The sequence below is a fragment of the Panthera uncia genome, chromosome E3 (genome assembly GCF_023721935.1).
Source record: "Panthera uncia isolate 11264 chromosome E3, Puncia_PCG_1.0, whole genome shotgun sequence".
Lineage (NCBI taxonomy): Eukaryota > Metazoa > Chordata > Mammalia > Carnivora > Felidae > Panthera > Panthera uncia.
In genome coordinates this window covers 18932723-18952901 of record NC_064815.1, presented here as the reverse complement: position 1 = coordinate 18952901, position 20179 = coordinate 18932723, and the positions used below count along the sequence as shown (strand labels likewise).

The window sequence follows — 20179 nt, the reverse complement described above, 5'->3', positions numbered from 1 at the left end:
ATGAGTGGGATTAGAGTCAGACGGAATTAGTAATTACTGCCTCTGTCAATTCAGGTCTTCCATAAAGAAGATGCCAGGGTAGAATTAGATATGCAAGACATTTCCAGGGGGCCTTGCCCGTGAAGGCTAAAGGAGAGAGGGAGGAAGAGTAGACATGGGGAACCTCCAGACCACAGTGCAGATCTGACTGCTGTGAAAACTCCACAGTCTCAGCCAGGCTGACAGGGAGCCCAGTGTACAAACTGTCCATCATAGGAGCTGTGTGCAGTGTAGGATGGCCTGGAACTAGGACCTCTGCCATGCACAGTCACGGGCCGGGAGCAGCCTGAAAAAAGCATGGCCTCAGCATGAACACTGGGGTGGGTCTAAAAGTGTGGCAGCTGGAGCTATTGGCCAACTAGCCTCCTTGCAGCAGGCTCTCTTGAAGGGAGATCTGAACAGTGTATCACCAGGGCCACCAAGCTACCAAACGGTTTTCCAAAGTGGTTATACCAATTAAAACTCCCACTAGCAATGTCTGAGATTTCTTTATACTCTATGTTCTCACCAACCCTTGGAAGTGCCAATGCTGTTAGTTTTACACATTTTGGTGGTTCTCTGGAGGGATCTCATTTTGTGTTTTTTTTAAAGTTTATTTATTTATTTTGAGAGAGAGAGTGTGTGTGTGAGAGAGAATGCAAGTGGGGGAGGAGCAGAGAGAGAGGGAGAGATAGAATCCCAAGCAGGCTCTGTGCTGTCAGCGAGGAGCCCAATGTGGGGCCCAACCCCACAAACGGTGAGATCATGACCTGAGCTGAAATCAAGAATTGGACACTCAACCAACTGAGCCACCGAGTGCCCTTTGTTATGGCTTTAAAATAGCCTTTGCTGACGACTAATGAATTGGGGCACCTTTCATATGCTTATTGAGTACATAAATGTTCTCTTTTGTGAAGTGCCTACCCAGATCTTTTTCCCACTTAAAGAAAAAAAATATGTTGTCTGTCTTTTTCTTATTGGATTATAGAAGTTCTTTATATATTGTGGATACGAGTCCATATGTGTATTGGAGATATCCTCTGCCACACTGTGTCTTTTTTTTTAAATGTTTATTTATTTTTGAGAGAGAGAGAGAGAGAGAGAGAGAAATTACATGCATATGAGCAGAACAGGGACAGGTAGAGAGGGGGACAGAGGATCCAAAGGCTCCATGCTGACAGTAGACAGCCCAATGTGGGGCTTGAACCCACAAACTGTGAGATCATGACCTGAGCTGAAACCAAGAGTCAAATGCTCAACCAACTGAACTTGTCTTTTTTTAATTGTGTTTGTTGCTGAACAATAGAAGAGACTGTGAATTGGGGCGCCTGGGTGGCTCAGTCGGTTAAGTGGCCGACTTCGGCTCAGGTCATGATCTCACGGTCCGTGAGTTCAAGCCCCGCATCCGGCTCTGTGCTGACCGCTCAGAGCCTGGAGCCTGTTTCAGATTCTGTGTCTCCCTCTCTCTCTGACCCTCCCCCATTCATGCTTTGTCTCTCTCTGTCTCAAAAATAAATAAACGTTAAAAAAAAAATTAAAAAAAAAAAAAGAGAAGAGACTGTGAATTCCTCGCATACATTCCACTACCTCTCACCTTGGAAATGTCAAACTCCTACTTATTCACAGCTTAGATATCTCTTTCTCCTGGAAGGCTTTCCCACCTCTATTGTAATAGTGAGGATTCTGGTAATACAAACTCAGTTCACCAGGCCAGGGACTCAAACCCCATCAGGACTCTCTCTGCCCATCTTCCCACCTCTGTGTGTTGATTTTGTTCTCTCAGGCCAGCTGTGTGCATTCGGAAGGAAAAGTGGCTACTGGTTCCTCCATCTTGCATCTTTGTTTTCTCCTACCAGAAGGGAACTGCCTGCCATCCCTTAAATCCAATTTTAAAAATCCTGATGAAGAATTCCAGGTTGACCAGCCTTAGGTCACTCATGGGCCCTGCAGCTAGAAAGAGTGCTGGCTATGACAAACCCACACACCCACAGGAGATTCTGTAAAGGAGCAGTCCTCCCAAAGAATGAAAAAGTGATATTCTCAAATGCATGAAGAGGGAACGAGGCAGACAAAGTAGGAGGCTAATCCATTCACTTATTTCACAAATGTTTATTGAGTACCTACAACGTGCCAGGAACAATTGCAAGGGTTGGAGCCATAGAGAAGATGAGCAACAGCCATTGCCTCACAGAGCTCATGTTGTGTGGGAAGCTAGGTGAGGCTGTTGTGTGGGAAGCTAGGTGTTCCTGTTGAGGGCTCACAGAGAAGAGCCCCTGTTGTTGTACAGAGGAAGGTCCTCTGCTCCCAGGCAGGTAGAGCTGTTCACCAGCCTTTCCGCAGTACCAGCAGACAGCCAGGGTCTTCACTGGCTGGTGGGCAAAACTCTGGGAGATTGATTTCCAATTCAAGAATGTAAACTTCAAAATTTATACACAGATGGAAACGTCATACATTGCTGGTGGGGAATGTAAAATGGTGTAGCCACTTGGAAAACGTGTCTCAAAATGTTAAACATAGAATCACCATGTGACCCGGCAATTCCATTCCTAGGCACATATCCAAGAGAATTGAAAACATGTGTGCACAGAAAAACTTATCCATGAGTGTTCATAGGAGCATTATTCCTAATGGCCAAAAAATGTCCATCAACTGATAAATGGATAAACAAAATGTAGTATGTACATACAGTGGAATATTACTATTCAGCCATAAAGAGGAATGAAATAGGGGTGCCTGGGTGGCTCAGTCAGTTGAGTGTCCAACTCTTGATTTCGGCTCAGGTCATGATCTTGCCGTTTGTGGGACTGAGCTCCACATTGGGGTCTGTGCTGACAGCAAGGAGCCTGCTTGGGATTCTCTCTCTCTCTCTCTCTCTCTCTCTCTCTCTCTCTCTTTCTCTCTCTCTCTCTCTCCCCCTCCCCAACTTGTGCGTGCATGTGCACACATGCACGTGCACTCTCTCTCTCTCAAAATAAATTAACTAATTAAAAAAAAAGGAATGAAGTACTGATACATGCTTCCACATGGATGAACCTTGAAAACATGCTAAATGAAAGAAGACAGACCCAGACACAAAAGGCTATGTATTGTATGATTCCTTCTATTTAAAAAAAATTTTTTAATGTTTATTTATTTTTGAGAGAGAGAGAGAGAACAAGCAGGGGAGGGGCAGAGAGAGAGGGAGACACAGAATCCAAAGCAGGCTCCAGGCTCTGAGCTGTCAGTACAGAGCCTGACTCGAGGCTCAAACTCACGAACCCATGAGATCATGACCTGAACTCAAATCAAGAGTCAGAGGCTTAACCGACTGAGTTCCCCAGGCACCCCTCCCCATTCCCTTTCACGGAGGCTTGGCAGGGATCTCTGCTCTAGCTTGTCACCTTGCTTTCTGGGGCCTCTGCATCCATGGCCACATCCCCTTGGGCCACTGCAGTTCCATCCCTGGGCTGGTTTGAAGGCCTATCTTTCATCAACACCTGAAGATGTGCCTTTCTTCCTGCCAAGCATGGCTATGTGGTTAAGCTTTTTTTCCCGGTATGTTTTATCCAATATTTCTGCATTTTCTGTGTTGGCCCAATCTACCATGCCAGAACCAGAAATCCAAAAAGGTTTTCATAAGCTTGTTCATGACCCCAAACTTGCTTTGCTGAGTTAGAACGCTATACTCTACGTTTTCTGTTTGGGAAAAGGTCACAGCAAGGATATAGCAGGACAGTACTGGAAGTAGCTGACCAGCAATCTTTCTATAGCAGGATCTGTGAAAGCCCAAGCCTCCCAGGACCCTTCAGGAAAACACCACTGAAAGTAAGTGTCCTACTGAGAGGGGATGGATGTGTCATTTTCTCATTCAAGGGATAGTAGAGTCTGATATCATTTCATAACTGCCAGTACAGAGGAAATGCTCATTTTTAAATGATGAGGAGTGGACCAATAAACATCCTATGTACATGGATGACCCGCTGTCTCACTAGGCGATGAAGCCATCCACTGAGCACACATCTAAGAGCTAGACACTGTCGGCCTCTTGATATGTTGTATTTAAACTTCATACGATCTGTATAAGGTAGGTATCATTATCCCCAGTTTTCAGGAGAAAAGTAAGTCTGAGAGGATTAAGTAACTCGCCCTATTACTTAAGAGGTAGAACTTCGTATCAGGAGTGTTGAATCGCTATATTGTACACCTGAAACTAACATTACACTGTGTGTTAACTAACTGGAAGTTTTTTTAAAAAAAGGGGGGGAGGGCTTCAATTAAAACCTAGGCCTGTCTGATTCAGGTGTCTCCCGCTTTCCACCTATGTAGCTCCCCTGTGGGAAACCACCTCTCAATTTCACTTGGATGCTCTGTTTGTTACTAGGATGCAATGAATGGATTATTCACTACCTCTCCCCTTCCATTCTACTCTATCAGTATAACTAAGTTCCAAGGTCTTGTTTCTGCATCCAGGTGAAAACAGATATTTCCCTGTGGTCTGAACTAGGCTGAACCCAGGGTTAAATCCTGAAGTCTGCTGAGATTTCATCTGCACACTGCCATCCCACATACTACCCTGGGGCAGCCTGAGGCCCCTGTGACATGTCTTCATTGAGATCTGTTCCTCCCCAGATCTATGAACCCCAGCACAGGTACCCTGACTGATAGGATAAGCTTGGTCCCTGAGCTTCAGGAGGAACACTGAAGCCTGTGACTTCCCCCTCCGGGCCTCCTGTCCCTGTCATCCTGTTCTAAGTTCTTTTACTGTATTAGCTCATTTAATCCTGACAACAACTGTTGATGCAAAAACTATTGTTTTCAGTGGTGTACAGATAAGGAAACTGAGTTTCAGAAAAGCTAAGTAACCTGCCAAAAATCACACAGCTAATAAGTTGCAGAACTGGGATTCAAACTCCAGCAGTCTGGTTCCCAGATCCATGCTCTTAACTCCTGTGCTATGATCTAAGATGCACAGAGAATTTGGACTTTTTCCTTTAGTATTTATCACTATATAATATAATGTGCATTATTCTTCAAAAAAAAAAAAAAAAGAAAAGAAAAGAAACTATTTTAGGGGCCCCTGAGTGGTTCAGTCAGTTAGGCAACCGACTTTTGGTTTTGGCTCGGGTCATGATCTCATGGTTTGTGGGGTCAAGTCCCACGTTGGGCTCCATACTGATGGTGTGGAGCCTGCTGGAGATCCTCACTCTCCCTCTCTCTCTCTCTCTCTCTGCCCCTCCCCTGCTTGCTCTCTATCTCTCTCTCAAGACAAAGAACTAAGCGTTAAAACAAAAAACCTCTTTTATGTTTGTCTCTATCACTAAAATATAAGCCTCACAAGGGTAGAGATCTTTGTCTATTTTGTTCACCACTGTATCAGCATCTATGTCAGCATCTAAGACAGACCTGACCAGAGTAGGTACTTAGGAAGTACATTTTGAATGAATGAATGAGTACTGTAAAAATGTTAACCATTAGTGTCTTTGCACAAAAAAATAGGCCCACAGCAAATATGTTTCCCCACATAAAAGAGAAGTCCTCCCCACAGAGATTACTTTCTTTACCATCCCAGACCCAAAGGCAAAACTCAGAAGATTTTGTTTGCTCTCTCTGCTTTTATCACACTCTCTCAAGCCCTTAGCTTTCCTGAGGATGTCAGTGTCCATCCAATGGCCATGCAATTACCCTGACTCATCGTCCCAGATCTCCCTCAACTCTGATGACCTTTGCTTCCATTCCACCTAAATTGCCTATAGGAGTGGCCTTTGCGATCCTTTCAAACGTCCAGATTTCTGAATTCTTGAGCTCTAATATTCTGCTCTTTGTACACACCCTCTGTGGCAGATTGTATTTTCCAAGATGGTTGCAATGAGATTCCCCATGCAACACACTTTTCTCTGTGATGTTGACCCTGCTCCTGTCAAGGTTGAGTCTGTGTTCCTTTGAAGCCAAGAGGGTCTGTAACTATGGCAGAAGTGACCCTCTGTATTTCCAAGTCTAGATCATAAAAGGTGATACTTCTTCATGGTCTTCTTGGAATGTTTGCTCTTTGAGCCCAGTCACCACGCTGGGAGGAAGTCCAGGCCACACAGGGAGGCTGCACTTAGATCTCCCAGCCAACAGCCCCAGGTCTCAGCTGACAGCCAATATTAGTCACCCAACATGGGACTGAAGATGGCTTTGAGATAACTCCAGTCCCAACCATACTAACAGCATGAGCAACCCAAGTGAAAATCACCTAGCCGAATCCGGTCAACTATACCAGAACCATTAAAAAAAAAAAAAAAAAAAAAAAAAAAAGGATTATGTTTTAAGCCTCTAAATCTTTGGGGTTATACATTATGCAGAAAGAGTAACTGAAACACATTCTTTTCATTCTAGCTCTCCAGTTCTCTTATGCACCAAACCTAGTCTCTCACTGGAAACCTGCTGTGACCTAATCAATGTTTTCCCCATAGACACAGCAGGAGATGGGTTGGGGCATCTTTCTCCTTTTCATGGCCATTTCCAGACCATTTTTCATCCTGCTTGGCTAACCTAAATGTCTCTGCATTCTCCCGCATTCTATCACCAAGAATATTCAATCTGTGCGAGTGCAGCAAGTCTTGGTTCTATAGGGTTCCCTCCCTAAGGATTTCTGAGATTCTCTGAGGAAGCTAAAATGCCACCCCTAAAGAGGTGAGTTAATTTGCTCACAGTCCATATCACAGCCAGCAGTGAAGCCACATGCCAGCAGTACCTGGCTGTCCCTGCACACCACACTTTCTTTTCTTATATACACTCTCCTTGCTATATGAGAGCAAGAATACTTTTGATCTAATCAATGTGCATGCTTTCTGTTTAAAGCAAAATACATAATAAATTAACCCTGCCAAGGTATCGAATTCTTAGTGGAACCATGTGTTAAAAGCAGCTGTCTTCAAACACAACTCTTATGAATGTTTATAATTTTGTTTCCTGATTAGAGACTTCCCATGATACTCTGAACTCAACAATTCACAGGAAGCCCAAGAATAAATTATCAAAAAATCATTAACAAAAATCTTTACTTTATTTAATAATTGTGTTGGTGATCTTTTCTTGCTGGTATAGAAAATATTTTTTAGAAGATGCCTCGGTGGTTAGGAACAAGGAGACTTCTAGCAACTTTTTGGCCATGAGTTGGATACAACACAAGGTAAACCTCTTTTATATAAGAAATACATTTCCAAAAGTGTTGAATAAAGGCACATTTTGAGCATCAAAGGAATTGGTCTGGAATAAGAGTAGAGGGGCAGGATTGTATAGGTTAAGAGCATAGGTTGGAATTGAAGCTTTAATCACCCTTCGCCTCAGTATCTTCATCTATAAAATGGGGGTGGCAGTAATACCTGCCTCAGAGGGTTTGAGGAAGGTTTAAATACATGGTGACTGACCCACACCAGGTGCTCAATGAATGCTAACTCTTGTTATCTTAATCTTTGTCTCTATGTATAAAAGAAAAATGCAGCATTCAGTGAAAGTTTTTCCAAAAGCAATGGCTTAAAATAAACTGCTATTTGAAGACTAAGATTATCATTTGGGTAAATGCTATCCCAAATTTAACTGATCTGTATTCCAATAACTACATGAAACACATCAAATTGTGTAGTTACTTAGAAGAACATTTAACAACTAATGCAAAATGCAGATTCCTGGGCTTTGCTTCATATCTGATTCCCATCAGAGAAGATGCCTAGAAATGTGCATTTTTGTGAAACCTCCCTCCAGGTGATCCTTATGATCAGGCAAATTCAGGCAGTAACATTGATTGAAGGGTTGGGGAGTGTATGATTTTCCTGAGGAGGGCATTTTAGTAAGCCTCACCTTGAATAGTCTCCAGGTTAAATGATATTGTTGAGCAGCTGTTTTCAAATTCTAATGTACTTAAGAATCACCTGGAGAGGTGGTAAAAATTCAGATTCCTAGTCCTACCTTTAAGAGATTCAGATTCAGAGATTCAGGTGGCACTTGGGAATCAGCATTTTTTAACCAGCCCCTCCCCTCTAGGGTGAGTCTTTGAGAAGCATTTTTTACTCTTGTCATTCACATGCTAGAGAGGAAACAGACATAGCTATTTTTTAAATCTGACTTTCCTATGTAATTTGAACATCTCAGACCTCCTCAACTTGTAGGTACAAACAACTTCACAATAAAATTATAAATGGATCTTGTGAAATTCGAATACTAGATGATTATCCAAGAATCAGTTCTCCTCTCCAGGTATATATCCGGAGATCTCAAAAAAGTGCCTTCATGTGTATGTGTGTTTTTTGTTCAACAGACTGATGGCTCAAATTTCAGCCTCACCACTTACATGCTGTGGGCAAGTTGTTATTTATCTATTGCTGCATTACAAATTATCCCAAAACTTAGTGGCTTAAAACAGCAGCAATCATTTTATTATTTCTCATGGTTTCTGTGGTTGGGAGTTTCAGCAGGGTTTGAGTTGGCTCAGTGTCTTTCATGTGGTTACAATCAGACAGTGGTTGGAACTGGAATAGCAGGGGGTGGAGGAGCTGGGGTTTGCTGGATATCTCTCCCTCTTCAGGTAGTTTCAGGACCTCTCTATGTGGTCACTCCTTGTGGGTAAGTTTGAGCTTCCTCACAGCATGGTGGCCTCACAGCAGTCAGACTGCTTCCATGGTAGCTCAGGGTTCAAGGATAAGTATTTCTTTCTTAAAAAAATGTTTGGGGCACCTGGGTGGCTCAGTCAGTTAAGCGTCCAATTTCGGCTCAGGTCATGATCTCATGGTTTGTGGGTTCAAGCCATGCATCAGGCTCTGTGCCGACAGCTCAGAGCCTGGAGCCTGCGTTGGATTCTGTCTCCACTTTCTCTGCCCCTCCCCCGCTCATGCTTGCTCTCTCGCTCTCTCTCTCTCTCTCTCTCTCAAAAATGAATAAACAGGGGCGCCTGGGTGGCTCAGTCGGTTGAGCATCCGACTTCTGCTCAGGTCATGATCTCGCGGTCCGTGGGTTCAAGCCCCACGTCGGGCTCTGTGCTGATAGCTCAGAGCCTGGAGCCTGTTTCAGATCCTGCGTCTCCCTCTTTCTCTGACCCTCTCCTGTTCGTGCTCTCTCTCTCTCAAAAATAAATAAATGTTAAAAAAAAATTAAAAAAAATGAATAAACATTATTGCCACATTATGTTTATTCATTTTTGAGAGAGAGAGAGAGAGAGAGAGAGAGAGAGAGCATGAACAAGGAAGGGGAAGAGAGAGAGGGGGACAGAAGATCTGAAGTGGGCAGCAAACCCTTTATGGGACTCAAACACATGAACCATGAGATATGACCTGAGCCGAAGTCAGATGCTTCACTGACTGAGCCACTCAGGCACCCCCAGCATAAGTATTTCTGTAAAGAAGGTGGAAAGTGCATCTCCTTTGTGACCTAGGCTTTGAGGTCACATTGCCTCATTTCTGCTGCATTCCATAGGTTACAAGAGATTCAGAAGCCTGATCAAGATTCACGTGGAGGAGAATAGACCCCATCTTTCAATGGTAGGAGGATCAAAGTCACACTGCAAAATAACACGTGGGTTAGGACATATTGTGGCAGCCATCTTTGGAAAATGCAATCTGCCATATAACCTGTCCAAGCCTGACTTGTAGACGGACGATGATAAAAATATCTACTCACTAGGGTTGTAGTGAGGACTAAGAGAAGAAATACATGGAAAGCACTTAGAATAGTAGCCACCATGCTCCATAAATACTACCTATTATTATCACCATTATCATCATCACTCTTTCTATTGCTTACTGAATGGGCACTGTGCAGTCATCGCCCCACAGGTCCTCAGAACTGCCTCTCTGAGACCAAATACACCACTGCCTCTGGCCTCTATTTCCCTGAAACACCCTCACTGTCTGTAAATCTTCCACCATTGCTAGTGTCATGCTGGCTGAGCCAAGACCCTGCAGCCGCCGGTCCCCACACATTCTCAGATATTCCAGTGCATAGACCCCACACCCACTGGCAGCAATCCACTGCTGCCACTGCCTCAGCAGCATTATTGCCACCAATCCCAAACTCTAGCAGGCAGCCCAACATTTCCACAAAGGAGTCACCTCTGAGTGACCTGCCCCCCCCCCGCCTCTTTCTGTCACCCCATACCTGAGGGGCAAATACCTGCTGATTCCCCCCACCACAAATGTCCATTGAGAAGCAAGTAACAGAATCAAACAAGTAAACAAAACAACTCCCTCCCTCAGTACTATGCTAAGTTGTGGAGGCTGGAACACTGTTGTCTGGGCCCTAAACTGGCATATTGTAGTAAAATCTTTTCTCAACTGACAGACATGGCTGTTCTCCCTGGAGCAAAACACACTCCTAGGATGGGTTCTGACATCAGACCCAGGGCTGTTTCCTGCATACACCTCCTCTTTCCTCCTCACCCTGGCCCTGTTTAAACATGTGGCTATCACACCAGGTGCCATGAGGAATATGGTAGTTTCCATAGTCTCCTTCCATTGGTCCCGACAAGTGTAGTTGTAAATTGTAAACAAGACTGAAGTTGATTTTCCCCCAGAGTCTCCCCATACAAGTCAGTAGATGCAGATAGATATTTGGGAGGAAGGGAACCACTTAGGCCCAGACACGGAACACATTTAAATCCCAGCTCTGCCTGCCGGGATACTCTGTCATACCTACCAGGACCCCCTCAACCACTTGCTTGTTTAGAAAATAGGCAAAATGTTCCATGTATTTAGGAAAGAGTTTTCATGATTTCCTTGACTTAGGCTGTGGTGGGGGGACTGTTACCCTGGATGGGCGAGATAGCCCTTCCAGGAACAGATTTCAGCAGGTGTTTTAGAGGAGATGAGGAGGGGCATAAAGAGATCACCAGGAGTCAGACTTCACAGCTCAGGCTGAAGAAGCAGTTCTCACAAGTGATTCTATGGGCACTGGGGTCCACACCATGCACTTTGGTACACAAATGTCAGTGCGGCTCAGGGGAGGCTGGGGGACTCAAGTGTCAAGTGGATGTAGCCCCACTGCGGTGGACATCTGTTCTCACCCAGGGGTACCCAGGATCTAAAGTGCTCTTACACTTGGCAATCGCCACCTAAGGAGACAGAGCCCACCTCCCACTGAAAGAGCTGAAAACATTAGACATTTGCTTTTCTCAGCTTTGCTGGAGGTAATGTATGGGGGAGACCCACGGGCCTTGTGTCAGGAAGTAGATGCAGTGGCAGCATCTCCATCTCATTTCTTCTGGAGGTGACAGTGACAGATTTCTGGTGTCAGTGGGACAGTCTGGGTGTACAGCCAGGGCATCTTGGAGAGGGATCTCTTCACTGAAATAGCCCCCAGATAGGATCTGGACGTTTGTTTCTGTCTAGAGACATCCTCATCATGTTTTCTTTGGTTATCCAGGAATTTTGAAAACTATCCAATATCATTTTAACAAGAAGTTCCTTTTCTTTTCCTTTTTTTTTTTTTTAAGTTTCTGTCTTTATTTGTTTTGAGCGAGGAGGGGGTGGAGAGAGAGAATCCCAAGCAGGCTCTGCACTGTCAGCACAGAGCCCAGTTCAGGGCTTGAACCCATGAACCATGAGATCATGACCTGAGCCTAAGTCAGGCACTTGACCAACTGAGCCACCCAGGCACTCCTCGTTCCTTTTTTTTTTTTTTTTTTTTAATTAGCCTGAATTGATATGATGCTTGCCCGTAAGACTTTGACCAATACTGGCACTTTTAAACATTTTTTAACTCTAGAGACTTCAGGGCACAGTACTCTCCACAGGGATACCAATGTCTACAAGGGTGCCACTGGCCCAGCAGGTGTAAGTCCTGTCAAAGGGCTGTGGATATCAACCAAGAAGACCAAGGCTGGGAGGTGGGGGCTGGGGAAGAATGCATTGGATGCCCTGGGGTAGCAAAGTTGCCAGTTCTCACCTGTAAAACATTCTTAGGAGACTGGCCTTAATGGTGGAAGGACGATCCTACCACAGCAGGTGAGAGTAAGACCCAGAGAGACATTTAGCGTATTCATGACTGTCGATGTGACCTTCCATTTATCTCCAGGCCCGTGTAGCCCCAGGAAATCTGTTATTCCACAACAACCTCCACTGTACCCTAGGGAACCTGTCAACCAGGCCCTGGACACAGACTGTAACCTCAAAATGGGGATCATGAAAGCTTGTTAGAATGCCTGGGGCTGAGAGAGAAAGAATTCTGGAATTTGTTGTTTGTCTCTCTCTATATATATGTTGTCTCTCTCTCTCTCTCTCTCTATATATATATATATATATATATATTTTTTTTTTTTTTAAGAAGGCTTCACACCCAGCACAGAGCCCAACATGGGGCTTGAACTCATCACCCCGAGATGAGATCAAGGCCTGAGCTGAGATCAAGAGTCGGATGTTCAACCAAATGAGTCACCGAGGCCCCCCTGTTTGTTTGTTTTTAATTGAGGTATATCAGTATGGTTTTTGTAAAAACAAAACAGAAAAAATAAAAAACAAAACCAAAACCCTCTTTTTTAAGTTAAAAAAAATCTTTACATTTATTTATTTTTGAGAGACAGAGCAAAATTGGAGGAGGGGGAGAGAGAGAAGGAGACACAGAATCCTAAGCTGGTTCCAGGCTTTGAGCAAGCTGTCAGCACAGAGCCCTACATGGGGCTCGAACCCACCAACTGAGAGATCATGACCTGAGCCAAAGTCAGATGCTCAATTGAATGAGCCACCCAGGCTCCCTCCCTCCACAAAAAACCCTCTTTTAATGCCTTTGCCTATAGCAGGTGATATAGGAAGGTGGTATGAAGAGAGGGAGAAGGGGACAGAAAAGAAGAAAAATAAGAGAAAAGGAAATAGGGAAGAATTTCAAGCCAGCAGTGTCACTTTCACACATCTCTGCAGGGTTTAGGCGGTAGCATGAGATGTCAGGCCATCCAGGGTGTGCCCATATCATTGTCACCATTCTAAGGGAGGCTTAAAGTTCATTTCCCAGTGAGGTACTTCAGGGTTAACAATGCCCTACCATTTGAAGGAAGGAGGCCAGGGCTTGGCTGCCACTTAAACTGTCTCTGTCTCAGTGCCCTCAAAGGAAGAAGAGAAGGGAGAATTCAGGCACTTTTTTTTTTTTTACTATAAGTTCAAGTGTCCTTTCAAAAGAAACAAAAAAGAAATCACAGAAATATCTATAATGCTACAAGACAGGAACCACAATAAGAACAAACGGTAAGCTTTTGAGTCGGAGCCCTCCCAGTGGGGAGGGGGTGGCTGGCAGTGAGGACCAGAGCTTCTCCAGAGGGTGGAAGTGAGAGGAGCTTGCAGGGGCCATGACGGCTCACCCTGCTCCTGAACCCGCTCGCACCAGCAGCCCTCTTACAGCCAGCCAGTTAGTCTTGTGCCAGCAACTGTGGCCAATTAACCCTTCTTATTTCATGAGGATGAAAAGTGAGTGATTATTTTTTTGGAGCAAAGAAGTTGACTCTGAACTTTATAGGTGAGGGGATCTTTTGAGATGACTGAGTCCAACCCCTTTGATAGCAAATTTCAGTAAAATTAAATCTGTAAATGAAACACTTGACACACTGAAAGGAGTCCTGGTAGATGAAGCAAGTTTAAGAGAGTGAGGGTTCTTGGGGTGCCTGAGTGGCTCAGTTGGTTGAGCATCCAACCTCGGTTCAGATCATGATCTCACAGTTCGTAAGTTTGAGCCCCACGTTGGGCTCTCTGCTGTCATCACAGAGCCCGCTTCAGATCCTCTGTCCCTTCTCTTTCTGCCCCTACCCTGCTTGTTCTCTCTCTCTCTCAAAAATAAATACACATTAAAAAGAAAGAAAAAGAGAGAGCGAGAGAGAGACTGAGGGTTCTTGATAGTCCTGGATGAAGTGTTGGTTATTTACTGCTGCACAACAGATGACCCCCAACTGTAAAATCTTTAGTGGCCTAAATGACAATACCTGTCATCTCAGAGTTTCTGTCAGACAGGAGTCCAGGCTTCCAGGAACCCACAGCCTAGCTGTGTCCTGTCTCTCTGGGTTCTTACAAGGTTTCATCAAGTTGTCAGCCAGGGCTGCAGTCTTATCTGAAGGCATGACTGCAGAAGGATCTGCCTCAAAGCTCCCTTACATTGTTCTGATTGTTGGATTCACTTCCTCACTGGTTGTTGGACTGAGGGCTTCAATTCTCTGAAGCTGTCGTCCACGGGCTACCCTCAGTTCCTCTCCATATGGCAGCTCACTTTATCAGAGTGAGCAAGCAGAAAGAGCAAGAGAGGGTGCCAGCAAGAAAGAATGTGCTAATGAGATGGAAGTCCCAATCTTTTGTAACAGTCCTAGAAGTGACATCGCATCACCTTTGTGTATTCTGTTCCTTAGAAGCAAGTCACCAGGTCCAGCCTATACTTAAGAGGAAGGCATTATACAAGGGAGTGAATGCCAGGAGGCAAGATTATTGGGAGGCACGTCAGAAGCTGCCTGCAAAAACAGGGGTATGTAGAAGGTAGGAAAAGGGTCAGAACCACAGAAGTATAGAATTTTCTGATTGAAATGAAAGGGGCCCAATAAATCCAGCCATCTGCATGTTGCCTGAATTCCTAATATAGCTCCCTGTCAAGTAGCTTTTCACTCTACATCTGCACAATGGTGTAGTTAGAAATGGTAATCCTGGTTATACTGGGCTAGAAACCACCTGCCTATAACATTCATCCATGCCCAAGAGGCATGCTATAACCCATAAAAATGGTGGAAAGGTCAGAAGATTCTATTCTCTTTAATGGTTAACTGCTTTGATGAAAGCTAAAAAGTAAATTGTAAATAAAGATTTGGTCTAATTTTAAAGTAACCTGGAACATGTAGAATGTTTCTCCAGTTATTAGTTTATATATGTTGACATATAAAACACAAAAGATCTTCCTAAGAAGCTGGACAAGTCAGTAAGTTTTAAAGAAAAAAGTAGTGGGAGTATCGAATATTACCAAAACAGACATCAAAGTCAGCAGCTAAAAATTTCAGAACTAAGACAATAAACAGATTAAAAGGAAGAGAAGTCCCTAGTGCTTTACTCCTTTGACATTAAGGATATTTTTCATATGGAATTTTGAATTTGGCAAGAAGTGTGAACTGTGGCTTCATGACTGGCAGACAGCATTTCAGAGTTCACAGACTGCTCTCTGGGAAACTGTTGTAGCCAAGGTTGTGGCATCATGCTTGACCACTCACTTCTTCAAAGAGCTAGCTCAAATGGCTATTTGTAAATGTCAACTCTAGTCTCAAAAGAGAAAAGATTGTAGAAAGTAATTATAAACTATCAGAAAACAATAAAGCTAGGAGGGACAGAGGGAGGGAGGGAGGGAGGGAGGGAGGGAGGGAGGGAGGGAGGAAGGAAGGAAGGAAGGAAGGAAGGAAGGAAGGAGGGAAGGAAGGATCTTTTCCCTTGAATACTCCTCCCTTATTTTGGGTGATTACAAGATTATAGGAACTCACATAAGGCCTACCTTGAGAACCACAGCACTATTTTGGGTGTGTGCTTATTGGAAAACAAAACTCACTAATTAACTCATAGAATAGCCAAGATGCAAGGATCTTAGGGAACATGTGGTGTCATCCCTAATTTTGAAGAAATTGGGTTCCAAAGAGACTTAAGTAACTCACCAAGTAATTAGAGCAGAGTGACACTTAGGTCAGCTATTCTCACAGGGGGTCCAATATGAAACAACTAAAGCCAGCTTGGTAATGTCTCCATCTCAGGGGGCAACCAGTTTGTCCTTTGCCTTTTGCACTGACTCCACAAGAGGTATTTCTCAACATTGTGTTTATGCAAACTCTTGAGCAGCACAGACTCCTGAGCTAAGAGACTCTCCACTCTGTGTGCAATTGAGGGCAAAGGCTGGGATAGCTTGGCCCTGCTCCAAACTCTTTCCTCGGAGGCCTGAGGGGACAGAAAAAACACATGTACTTTTCCTAGTTGGGTGAATAGAGACCAGGCTCATCAAATAGAGGTGAAAGTGACTTTATTCTTGAAGTAAATGAAAAACACTCAAACCTGAGGAGAACATTGACTGTTCCTACTCAGTATAAAACTTTACAACTGGCCAACTCTCATGGAACAGGTGGGATAGGGGAGAAACCTGAAAAGATAGTTGATGTTAACTCTAGTGGAGACAGAAATAATTCATCTGCTTTTCTTTATGCTTTCTCTCAGCCCAAATGAAACAGCTTTTAATTCCAAATGCAAAATAAACAACATGGAAATATAAGACAGCACATTGAAAAGACCCAAGAGTCAAAGGAGGAAATTTGTATCCAGAGGTGTTCCATGAAATTGAGTGCTGAGAGATAAGAAAAGAAAAAAAAATGGAGAGTGAAGAAAGCAACATTTTGAGAGCTGAGCAGGTTTGTTTTTTTTTTTATCAGAAATAGTGTTTATTGGACTCCCCTCCATAAAAAAAAAAAAAAATTGCTTATGGAAATAAGATTAGTATCTCTTCCCTTTGGTTCCCAGAACACCTAAAAAAGGAGATGAGAGGGAAACAGGGGAGGAAGGAGAGAAAGAAGGACTTGGTGAGAACTGGGTAAGTCTTCAAGAAAGTTGGGGGTCAGGTCCATGCTTTTGCTTCTCTGCTCTCCCTTCCAATTCTATAATTGGCACAAGAAAGGATTCCAGCCCTACTTTGGCTTATCTCTCATATTCTTAAATCCATGCCTGTTCCTCAAGTATTTAGTTAGGGAGGAAAGCTGTGAGCTGGTAAAGTCTGCTCCCCCACCACCTCTGGAATTTTCCCCACGGAAATAGGACACAATAAAGTCAGACAATGCGAGCATTCACACCAGGGCAGCCAGGGATGCCTTTGTTCTGGTGAACCAGAATGAAGCTTAACTAAATATGCTGTGAAGCAACTTAAGCAAAGTGGAAAGAGAAAATGATTTTCCACTTCTAGATATAGCAAAATACATTAGCAATAGCGCTTGGGTCTAAGCAAATCCGATGAGTTACAAATGATCATTTTCATTATGGCCTAATGAGATCACGGTTGAAGTAAGTTAATAACGATTAAAGTTAATGAAAAAGGGTGCCTATATAGTTTGTTTTCTCTAAAGTTGTGTCTTTTTTTAGCCCCACTTTATTGAGGCATGATTGACATACAAAAAGCTGTACATACTTAATGCATACCACTCAGTGAATTTAGGAGTCAAATTGTGTCTTCTTGGGATTATACAGTAATTAGATTGCCTAAACATTTTAAACATTCAGAAATGCTACCTGGATCACTTAAAAGTCAGTGTGTGATGATACTAAGTGTCTAAATTTAGCTGTTTTGAAAACAGCTCTCTTTGATTAAAAGAAGGAGTTTAAAAGACACTACCTAGGAGTACTCTGGGACAGAAATGATGATAGCGAGATTGAAACAGTGGTTGTGGGATGAAGGAGAGGGAGGCACACAGAAGAGGTGGTCCAGAGGTACAATCAAATAGGACTGGGAGAGCAAGCATATCAGGTGGGGAGCATGAAAGGAAAATCAAAAGAGGGCTCCCAGGTCCCTGGGTTAGATGGCCAGGTTTGGCATGAGGCTTCAGTCACTGAGCTGGCAGATGAAAGAGGGGCAGTGCCACCACGCAGCCAGTCAACACACTCTGACCAAGTGACTGCAGAGGGCTGTGTGTTCTCCAGATTGCTGCCAGATTATGGACAACTCACTTGCCCTGGCTGCCTATCTTCACAGTTACAAAATGAAGCTTGTTTTAAGACTCTGCTAACATCATGTTTAACAGTTGGTGTAGATATTCAGAAGCCCCCAGATAATGTACACATTTAATGAACTTTATGGGTAAACAAATTAAATAAAATGAATTCCATGAAGAAAAGAATTATGCCTTTTGGATATCTCATTTGGTAATCCCTCATTATGCACAATATGCCATTTAACAAGCATGCTGGGAGAATGGTCCTTGGGGTGGGGGACAGGGGACCAAGAAGGTGGCAAGGAACAGAGGGACACAGCCCTAGTGACACCCTTGTCTACCTTGCCTCACTCTTGTCCATTCCTTTCTATAATCCAATAATTTAAAAATAGTTTCCCAAATGTAAAATACATGCTTCATTCAATGACAGAATAGACAATGTTCAAATTTACTGAGAGGGAAAACCCCCCATTTGGAGGGGCGCTTGGGTGGCTCAGTCCATTAAGTGCCCTAACTTTGGTTCAGGTCATGATCTCACAGTTCGTGGGTTCGAGCCCTGCATTGGCTCTGTGCTGACAGCTCAGAGCCTGGAGCCTGCTTCAAATTCTGTCTCTTTCTCTCTCTCTGCTCTTCCCCCATTCATGCTCTGTCTGTCTGTCTGTCTCTCTCTCTCTCGCACAAATAAATAAACATTTAAAAAAATTAAAAATTTTGGAAATTAAAAAAAAACATACATAGGTCAAAGGAACTGAAAAAGAAAAAAAAGCTCAATTAAATGTTATTAGAGAAAGCAGAAACAATTTTAAGGAACTTGGTGTTTATACAGACCGGTATGGTTGGTTTCTTGTCCTTTCTTTTCCATTTCTTGTCCCTCTCAAAGTGTGGGTTTCATTGACAAACTTGGGGAAAGAGGTGTTGAAGGAACATTCATTATTTAGAAATCCACTGCTGCCCAAGGGCTACGTTGAGTCATAACTAATACACTTCAACTGGGAGCCTGTAACAATGATTTCTCTTTGTGTGAACTCTTGAGCAACACACACTCCTGAGCTAAAGACACTCCACTCTTTTTGCAATTGGATGGAGCAGATGTAGTAGGAGAGACAGGCATTGTCTCCAACATCAAAGGAGTGAATGAAGATATTGGTTTGAGAAGCCAGTGATTTCCCAAGAAGCCTCCACAGCCTGACCCCACTGGGCCTTCCCAGGCACTGAATGTGAAGGTGAAGGAATCTGGGGCTGGGTCATATTTTCTCAGAGTCCCTGCTCAAAACTTGGCCTGGAGTGATCAAAGGAAGTTGACGTAGCTCCTCCTCATTGTCCTGCTCCCTCTCTTGTCCCTCCATGTTCAATTTCTCAACAAGCAGCTAGAATGTTCTTTAAAACAAAGACAAGTTACTCAACCATCCAACGACCTCCAAAATTCTTAGAATAAAAACCAAAGACCTTACTAGGGGCTCAGAAACTCTTTCTGACAGGCCCCCATGATCCTCTGACGTCATCTTCTGCCTCTCTCTTCTGTTCTGGCCACACTGGTCTCTCCGTGGTTTCTCAAACACATCAGGCACATTCCCTTCTCAGGGACCCTGTACTTGCTGATCTCTGTGTTGGAAGACTCTCAGATCTTCATGTGACTCCATTTCTCACTTCATTCAAGTCTTTGCTCAATTCATCTTGTCAGAGAGGCCTTTCTTAACCCTTCCTCTAAGCAGTACGCCCTCATTCTCTATCCTCTTGCCCTGCTTTTTCTTCATAGACTTATCATATCCTAACCTTACATTATATCTTTAATGCTTATTGTTTGCTTACCCTCACCTTCTGGGAGAAGAAATCTTGTACTTGATGAATGAATGAATGAATGAATGAGAAAAGAGTGATTGATGATAACCAGTGAAAGGTTATTCCCTTTTAATTAGTTCAGATTCAATAATAGGAAATGCCATCAGATGAAATGTTTCAATGGTAGGTAGGATCTCCATATAAAGGTGGCAAATCCCAATATCTCCCTCCATTGATGATCATTCATTCTCAAGACATTTATTGTATGCCTAGTATGTGCCAACTACATTCTGAGAATGAACAAGATGAGACTCCTGCCATATGGTGCTCAGGTCCTAATTTGGGGAGGAGGACATACAATTTAAAAAATAAATAACAAGCTAATTTTTTAATGTGATATATGCTCTGAGGGAACTAAGCAGGGTGATATTATGGGAAGGAGAATGAGTTCCTTCTTTAGACAAGATGAGAGAGAAATCCTCTGTAGAGCTGATGCTTGAGCTGAGGCCTGAGAGACAAGAAAGATCTAACCATAGCATGGAAGTCCATTTCATGCAGGGAAGAGCATGTGCCAGGGTCCTATGGAAGAAAAATACTTGGTATTTATAGGAGCAGAAAAGAAACCCTTTTGCTGGAGCACAATGAACAAGAGGCAAGGGTTAGAAGAGGACAGGCCCAACCAGATCTAGGATTTGGTCTTGTTTTTATTTTATTTTATTTTATTTTATTTTATTTTATTTTATTTTATTT

General features: G+C 43.4%; 1 long non-coding RNA gene across 2 annotated transcripts; it reads left to right on the top strand.

The window, feature by feature from the left end:
- The first annotated feature begins 9415 nt into the window (after positions 1-9415).
- On the top strand, positions 9416-16898 carry LOC125928159 (uncharacterized). Of its 2 annotated transcripts, XR_007459577.1 has the most exons (4): positions 9455-9512; positions 11734-11801; positions 14348-14460; positions 16173-16898. It is a non-coding gene; the product is annotated as an uncharacterized LOC125928159 (long non-coding RNA). The 2 variants fall into 2 exon arrangements; XR_007459575.1 differs by lacking the exon at positions 11734-11801 and having other exon boundaries at positions 9416-9512.
- The last annotated feature ends 3281 nt before the right edge of the window (positions 16899-20179 follow it).